We start from the raw sequence: 9,751 nt of genomic DNA on the forward strand, positions 1-9,751 counted from the left end.
AGTATGGGGTACCGGACCCCCTTGTACGAGCTGTCCGGTCCCTGTACGACAGGTGTCAGAGCTTGGTCCGCATTGCCGGTAGTAAGTCGGATTCGTTTCCGGTGAGGGTTGGACTCCGCCAAGGCTGCCCTTTATCACCGATTCTGTTCATAACTTATATGGACAGAATTTCTAGGCGCAGCCGAGGGGTTGAGGGGATCCGACTTGGTGGCCTCAGGATTGGGTCCCTGCTTTTTGCGGATGACGTGGTCCTGTTGGCTTCATCTGGTCGTGATCTCCAGCTCTCGCTTGAGCGATTCGCGGCCGAGTGTGAAGCGGCTGGGATGAGAATCAGCACCTCAAAATCTGAGACCATGGTCCTCAGCCGGAATAGGGTGGATTGCCCTCTCCAGGTCGGGAGTCAGGTCCTGCCTCAAGTGGAGGAGTTGAAATATCTCGGGGTCTTGTTCACGAGTGAGGGAAGGATGGAGCGTGAGATCGACAGACGGATCGGTGCGGCGTCTGCAGTAATGCGGGCTCTGTGCCAGTCTGTCGTGGTGAAGAAGGAGCTGAGCCAGAAGGCGAAGCTCTCGATTTATCAGTCGATCTACGTTCCTACCCTCACCTATGGTCATGAGCTGTGGGTCGTGACCGAAAGAACGAGATCTCGTATACAGGCGGCTGAAATGAGTTTCCTCCGCAGGGTGGCCGGGCTCTCCCTTAGAGATAGAGTGAGGAGCTCAGTCATCCGGGAGGGGCTCAGAGTAGAGCCGCTGCTCCTTCGCATCGAGAGGAACCAGTTGAGGTGGCTCGGGCATCTGGTCAGGATGCCTCCTGGACGCCTCCCTGGTGAGGTGTTCCAGGCACGTCCCTCGGGGAGGAGACCCCGGGGAAGACCCAGGACACGCTGGAGGGATTACATCTCTCGGCTGGCCTGGGAACGCCTCGGGATCCCCCCCCGTAGAGTTGGCAAATGTGGCTGGGGAGAGGGAAGTCTGGGCTTCCCTGCTTAGGCTGCTGCCCCCGCGACCCGACCCCGGATAAGCGGCAGAAGATGGATGGATGGATGGATGGATGGATGGCCCTAAATAAGCTTCTTTGTCAGACAATGCCAAATTCCAATTTTCAATTTGACTTTTACTAACTTTATTGTTTATATGTTAATGTAAAAACTGTTAATTTCACACATTTACCTCAGCATTAATGGTTATTTACTGCCCTTGTAAAAAATCCCAATATAATTTGATAAGTTTAGGCTATATATTTTTACAATTATCTGGCAATGCCATGAAATAACCTCACAACCACCAGTTTGAGAACCATTGCTCTTATATATAGTAAATCATTGAATAAACAAGTTACTATTTAGGGTAATAAAATACAGCAGGAATAGATAAAAGGCACCAGATTATCAGCATTTACGCAACTAAATCAATCTACCTGGTTATGATGTCGCAAGCAAGAGTATTTGGGGGTTTTGTGATTTCAGATATGATAAAGAAATTAAAAAAAAAAAAAAGATATCAAATCTTCTAAAACAAACTCAAACTTAATGAAAACCTGAGAGAAACCTGCTTTGAAAGTTAAAACTGATCATCTTTCCTATAATTTTTATTTTCTCTGTGGTATTTCATTTATCTTTTATATTCATTAATATTATTTTACTTGCATGCTTGATTTTTGCTTTTCTGTGCTACCTGAGTGGTGTAATTTTATTTAGTGTGACCTTCTTCAGCAAATAATGATTTTACAGAGATTAGCCTCTATGATCCATTACTTTATTATCCATTATAGTATTAACATACAGTAGAATAAAGTTTGAAGTTCTAATCACTGTCCAAGTAGTGCATGAAAGTAGGATTTAAATTATAATAAAAATAATATAATCAAATAAAAAAAAACAAGAATTTCTGTTTTCGGTGTGCTTTTTTATTCAGAAATAAAACATTCTTCAGTCTTAAGATTTGACTCAGAGTTTCTTACTTGATCTGACACTTTCTGCATATCTGGATGCCTGACTTTGCTGTTCTGACTCCAAGGCAGGTTTCTCTAAGTTCAGACAAAAGATGAAGGGTGTTAGCTCAGCGAGCAGCAGCAGCTTCCTGTCAGTGAAGTAATTTTTTTAACAGTACATGCTCACTGACAGCCTGCAGCAGGGTAAAATCTACCTCAGCGTGAACCCTCTTCAGCCATCATCCTGTGTAACCATGAGAGAAGCTACAGAAAAGGTTCCAGCTGTGCTCACTCTCCATCCACACCATTTCTTTTCCTTCCCTAACCTATCAGCTACATTTGTAATCTTATTCTCATTTTTGTTGTGAAATGTGAATACAGGAGATGAGGTGTTAGGACCCAAATGCAGAGCTACTGGAGACGAAGCATGAAGATTTAATTAACAGAAAATTATGCATGAGTTTGAACACTAAGGCTGGGCTAAGTGACAACTAACACAGAAACAGTATGAACTGGCACAATACAGATGAAAACTGGGAGCTTAAATGCTAAGGAAACTAATTAGAAGAAGCAGGTGTGACAGACTGACTGTAAAGCCGGAGCAGGAAGTAAAGCAAACACAATAAAAGTGACTAAACTCAGCTAAATAAAAAAGGAAAGATAGAAGTCAAAATGGCTGACAAAACTATAAAATATGACAATTTGCTTGAGATCTTTCCCCTGTCCATTCCCTCTAATTCTTCTCTAATCTACTTCCATCAAACATTTAGTTTTGGAACATGAGTAACAAATTTTCTCAAAGCTGTAAGGACTGGAAAGTTGCTTCTGGACCAAACGAGTTAGGAAACTTAATGAAGAAAATGTTCTTCTGACAGCTTAATGCCTGTAAAAGCTTCTTTCCAGTTTGCATTTGCAGCAAAGATAGGAATGCTGAAGTGATGAAATAGCAGCTGATGGATGAGTTAAAGCCAAATCTTATTTCTTTTATTTTAATGTAGCTCCTTTACTAAATGTCCAGCAAATGCAGGACAGAAGACATAAATGACCTGTAAAAACATGTTAAAACCTGAGGCTGCATGGTGTTTTTGGCAACTTTGTGCTGCTTTTTTCACCTAATTGTCGAAACAAACCAAAACAAAATCCCGCTATGTCCGTGCGCCATGTTGGATGTTTTGAAGAATACGTGGGGATGCAAGGCAAGAGGCAAGAGTCCTCAGATTAACCAATCAGAGCGGCCGGTTTGTTTTAAGACCGATGCGAATCTCCGTGAAGGGGAGGGACTCCAGACTGAGAGCTACTGAGAGCTCTGTACTGAATATATAGAGCACACCAGTCTAGCATGCCAGGCGGTTAGGGGACCACTTTAGTTGAAAAATCATTTAATTATTTCCTAAAATCTTAATTCTGCTTCTTTTTCTGTCAATGTCTCATTTACATGTACCACATTTTTTCCTGTTTGTACCACTCCTATATTGTATCACTCCTAGGGGCAATTTAGAGTAAATTAACCTATCATGCATGTGTTTTGGAAGGTGGGAGGAAGCCAGAGTACCTGGAGAGAACCCACGCATACACAGGGAGAACATGCAAACTCCACACAGAAAGGCCACTGACCAAACCAGCCAAGGATCGAACCAGCGACCTTCTTGCTGTGAGGCCACAGTGCTAACCACTGCGCCACTGTGCAGCCCCCTGCATGGCCCATTTATATTAAATATAAAATAAAAAACCTGCCCCTGGTTGGAGCTTTAATGCAACTCTTTGGGTTGTTTGGACTCAGTTGATCCCCAAAGATTAACAAAATTTTAATGTTTTTTCCTCTGGTTTAATAAGATATCAGACAACTTTGGGTGAATAAATAGTGGGAATTATGTTGATATATAGGTTTAGTAGCCCCTGGTTTCTCTGTCACTCTATTTTACTGTGTATTCAGTTTTTTTTGGATGTCCTTTTATTTATTATTTATTTATTTTCTGTTTGCTTGTTCACCTGGTATCTGAAACAATTTCTCCAAAGCATCAAATATTTTGCGAAATAAGCTTATAAACTTTATTGAAAAAAAAGAAAGTCTACCATCTACGACCTTAAAGAACTATGAAACAAAAAGTCTAAAATGCCAACAGCTGCAGTTACCTTCAGTGGGTTTCATTCTCACTCTGCAGACAAATAACAGGCCTGGCCTGCTCGCTGTTATCTGGTGGCGTTCACAGTAAAGTTTAGGTGGTTGACTCTGGTGACACTGGATATGCTGATCATGACATCTCTGAACAATTAAATCTCTCCCTCAATTTTTTTACATCAGCAGCTGGCAATTTTGTGAAGTGATCCAAATCAATGAGCTGAATTGCTTCTTGGCAGAAGACACAAAGCCTTCAACTTGTCCAAAATTTAATCCAGTGGATAAGCAAAAGAGAGATATTGCCGATGTGTGTGTTCATCCAGTGTGATCCGTTTGCATGATGAAGAAATATGTTCAATTCTTCTTCTTCAGGAGTCCAGATGGTTCCAATCCATTAGGCAGGCTGCTTGTCCTTACAAGGTAGGATTTCACTTCAAACCTTTTCTGTTCTTGTGCCATAGTTAGCACACAACATAGGAAATTACAGTAATATTCTTAAATCAATTTAGCTTATCTCAGTGTAGCTTTATGTTTAAACAAGGACAACAGGCACATTCGATTTCAGCAAAATGAAGTTGTAGAAGTTCAAGTTTTAGGTTTGGAGAAAGTTTCTGTGAAAATGTTCTGTTTTGTTTTTGTTTTTTACTTTTGAAACCAGAGTGCATTAACACTGATTGATTTTAAATTCAATATGACAACAGGAACCTCTCACCAAATCCCTCCTAGTGGCAAATCCTGAATTAGTTAAACATCAGTCTGTTCCACAAAGAAAAAGAAAAGGTTTCTACCTCCAACAGCATTTTTCTCTGTTCTATGTGTATTTCCATCCACACAAGGAAAGCAGTAGCATTTTACAGGCAACATAAATTTCTCTCTGAGGATATTGCTATTTATGTGAATGAGGGTGTCTGTGTGTGTGTGTGTGTGTGTGTGTGTGTGTGTGTGTGAGTGACTGGAAGTCAGATGCAGAATGTTAATAAGACAGGAAGCCTCGGCTGCGTGTACTACCTGTCAGCTTGAAGACATCTTCTGCTTTTGTTTATACCACACGTATTTACTACTGCACTGCTTAGGATTCAGGTCAGAGAACATTTTTACCAGTAGGAAGGATAGTCCTGAAAGTAGCTGAATCGGCATGCCTGTTTTCAGCAGGGAGGTTGGTTAGTGGATCTGCAGGGTCCCAAAGGAAACTGTCTGGTTCTAGAGGCTGAAGACCCTGCGCTGACTCCCTATGTTTTTGCTTCTGCTTTGCCGTTAGCTATTTGGATGGTGAAATATGTATTCAACTGGTACTGTGCACATCCCCCACATAGTTTTTTCCCTCCTGTCTGTATCTGGCATCCATCAGTCCTGGGGTACAGCATTGTTTTCCTTATTTCACTTCTTCCATCCATCCATTTTCTTAGCCGCTTAGTCCAGTTCAGGGTCGCAGGGAAGCTGGAGCCTATCCCAGCAATCATTGGGCGAGAGGCAGGGTACACCCTGAACTGGTCGCCAGTGCATCGCAGGACCACACAAAGAGACTGACAACCCCCCCCCCCCCCCCCCCCCCCCCCACACACACACACACACACACACACACATACACTCACTCTTAGGGACAATTTAGAATAACCAGTTAACCTAACATGCATGTCTTTGGACGGTGGGAGGAAGCCGGAGTACCCGGAGAGAAACCACACATACATGAGGTGAACATGCAAACTCCACACAGGCCACCTGCCGAACCTCCCTATTTCTTTTATTGTATTAAAGGGAATTATAATATTATTATAATATATTATAATCCCATGCCCATTTGATTTCTTCAACACGGTGTCTAGTGTTGCACCGCTGGTGTTCAGATTAAAGCAGTGTATACTGTTGACCACCAACATTTAATCTTCTTTTAATTTTATTATGCTGATTTTTACTTGATTACTTACACTGGTGTATATAATTCTTAAAAAGCTGATGTGGATGCACTTAAATTATTCAACTTATGCAAGTGTAATGTATGTATATAAGTGGGTGTGTGAGTGTTTGCAGTGTAACAAGGCTTATATTTTTCAGTCGTAAAACAAAAACATATTTGATTTAGAAAGATGGCATGAATAATTTAAACTGTTAAAATATTAGTAGCATTAATTCAAATAAATCTGTAAATAGATTCAAAAATCCATTTATGGGTTTCATTTGGTGCTTATGCAGTACACCATCCATCACCGGGGTTTCATCATTTACATAAAACACATATTTTACACATATGAACACATAAAAAAAAAATGCAACTCACAAATAATATCGAAACAGAGGGAGTCCGGGGGTGTTTTCCTCCAACAACAGCCCTATTGATTATTCACTGGACACAGTGAGGAGCTGCCGTAGAGTTTAAAAGTTGCATTTTAGTTGCATTCAAAGTAACACACCTAATTAGTGAGACAACATTTTACTGGAATGTAAACATTGTCAGTGGTCTTATGGGTCTATATTTAATAGGAACTGATTTCTTCCCAATTTGCTGGGTAACTATGCAGATAGTGCTTTGTTAAGTGTCATCATGGAGCAACAAGGATCTGTTGTTATACGGTCATTGTTGACAGTATTGCTTAAGATTTTTTTTCTTTTTGTCTTCTTTTTTTTTAAGCTTTCTATCTGCATATATACATATTTTGCTTGCTGAGGAAACCTGGAGCCTGGTGGAAAATAGAAGTCTTGCAAATTGTTACAGGGTGTGGTCCAATGCCTGGGGGATCCTACTGTTTGCTTGATGTAACGCCTACCTGCAGCTCATTTAATTCTTTAGACCAAGCTGCATGTGACGATTTGTTCATGTTCTTTTGTGCGTGTAGGTCAGTTTAGGATGTAATCTGTTCAAGTGGAAGTCTGTAAATATGCCACATTTAAAGGACAGTTAAGAATATCTGGATGAAAATGTATGCAAATGAACAAATCCCTAGGCAAGTGTCAGTGAAGGCTCTGTGTCAGCTAGATGAATAACCATAAACCAAGCTTTAACTAAAGCTGGGCAGGTGTTTGTATATAAAGCATATTGCTTATGTTTTAATATTGCTGCTTGACTATAAATGTGACACCAAGCAATTTTTTATGCTTGTTTACTTCCCTGTGTTTCACACACGTGACCACAGTAATAGCAGTTCTGTTCTTACAGTGTCACAGTCCTTTAACGTTAAACTGAGCCACGTGAGTCAGCTGTAGCCTAAAGGCTCCTCTAATGGCTTGTCTATGTGGAGTCATTTAAAGTGCAGCCAGCCCTATTGTTTCCTGCTCATTCCATGGACCCTCGGTTATGTCACCGTCTCAGAATAATGTTACACTCTGCAGCGCAACCATGTTTGATGCAGATTTCATCCTTTAGCAGAATAATTGGCTCCAGCAGTTCACAGCCATCAGTTGTTATCATCATTCTGCTCAAGTGTACCTCCATTGAGATTCAAAAAGCCATGCCCACCCTCTGAATAGTCTGCATTATAACATCATAGCCCCCCTCACTCAGTATCTATTGATGTGTAAATGCAGATGTTTCTGAAATACGCCCAGGGTTTGTACCATTATAGATTATACCATTGTAAATGTTTTTTAAAAAAGGCTCAAGACCCACCTTTTTCATTTAGCTTTTACTTGATTTTTTCTTCTTTTTCTTATTTGTCTGTTTATTTATTTATTTATTTTTAAACAAATACATTTATATTTATTATGTATTTATTTTTATTTTTTCATTAATTTTTAATCTTTTAGATATAATTGTCTGACATAATTTTATGACATATTTTATGTACTCTTATTTTTATTTTGATATTTATATTACTTAGGTTTTACTGTTCTAATTATTGTTTTACAGAATTATTGATTTAGTTATTTTATCTTGTGTGTCTTTATGTTATCTTTTTAACCTTTTAGCTCCAGTGTTTTTAGTCTTCCTCATGGGGATCCTCCGTGTCGGGACCTGCACCTGTTTGACCGATGGGGCCGTTGTGGTGGGAGACATCCTGCCCGGGATGTTGGTAGGGGTTCTGCACTGCAGCTATATGGCTGTGGTGTTGACCTCAGCCTGCCCTGGCCTAGGCGTTATCTGTGGCTGCGTCTCTGTTGGTCACTCCTGGGGCGGCTCCTGACATGATTTGATTATAGAGATTGCTGCTCTTGAATTTTGAAGGCTGATGTGTGTTATTGTGCCTCATGTCACACTCTTTATGAGAAGTCGTAACTTGGAAATATTGGAATATCATTGATCTCTGTGTATTAGAGGCTAATCCTTTCTTTATAGAAGGGGAACCAGTCAGTAAACTGTCGCTGCTTTGTTTTCATTTCTGAAGAATACGTCCAGTCTCCCTGCTCAGAGGCATCAAAATGTGAACAGCTGTGTGTTTACTGTTTCTCCTGCGTGACTAATTTAGGTTGAATATTAAAAGATGAGCACTTTCACCATGTGAAGGAAGCTCAGTAATGTTTCTGCATCTATTTGTTAATGATCTGTTTGGCTAATATTTATTCAGATGCATGCTGGTACATCTTTGTACTCTGTTCTGCTATGTTGCCTTGCCAAATGAAGCAGGCCAGTATGACATCAAAAAGTGAATCTAATTTCCCAGTGGTGATATTTCATATCTTAAGTCTCATCTGGTGGAGAAGGTGATGGCTGAGAATCTGTCATCAGCACTATAGATGCTGCGCAAATAATTCTGCTTTAAGAGCTTTGAGTAGAAAAGGAAAGATTGACAAGAAAATTGTATTTCATGCCCTGCCATCCAAAGGACCGTGTTCATTCAGTGCACTGTGGCTGCAGGCATGCTAGTTATGAAGAAGGCTGTGCTCTGGTCACAGGGTTTTAAAATCAGCCAATATATAGCTATAGAGCACACACAGTGTGAGCTGACACTCATTTATAGACAAATCTGAGCATATGGGTCACAGAAGTTTTCTTTATGTAACATCTGACATATAAATGGCAGTTTAATGGAGTTCTGCCGGGGCTTCTTTTTCCTATGAGACCTACTTAGGACCAATGGAAAATGTAATAATGAATAAGGGTAATAGGTCGTGATGATTACATGTGACCTTGTTTTCTATTTATTTCTCATCTGTCAGGCTGGTCACCTGGTCTGGCGCATTGTCTGGTCCAGTCAATAAACACACTTGCACCATGAGAGTAGCTGGATGTTGCTGAGTGGAGCAAGTCATCAATGATCTACAAAACACGGCATGTACTGTAGCTCTGTGTGTGAATGTTGGTGTTTTTATAAGTGTATTAGAAACCATCAATTGTTAAAAAGGTTTGATAATGAAGAAATGGATCAGAATGAGACTCTAGTGCCCGTGAACAAATGGTGATGGCATGTACTGAGTTTAATTATTATTATCTGATAGCAACCACATTTATGCCCTCAGATGTAAGTTCCCTCCAGTTTTCATTCAGGGGTTTATTTTTTTGGACAATTGTAAAATCTCTTTCCTCTTTGGCTTTTTATTCCTACAGCCTTTTACAGATATGTTGAATATATGCATGCTGTGTCATGTTGCAAGATCACACAGGAGCATCGTAGTGTAAGAACGGCTCTCCCATTGCCTCTGTTTGCTGTCACTGTTTCAAGGTGATTGTTTGTTTTGTTTAATAAAAAATAGCAAGTCTATAGGAGAAGGGACCAGAAGATGGAAGAAAAAAAGTCGAATGATGAGTTGGAATGATTGAATTGCATCACA

This window comes from Telmatherina bonti, assembly GCF_933228915.1.
Source record: "Telmatherina bonti genome assembly, chromosome: 15".
Taxonomy (NCBI): Eukaryota; Metazoa; Chordata; class Actinopteri; order Atheriniformes; family Telmatherinidae; genus Telmatherina; species Telmatherina bonti.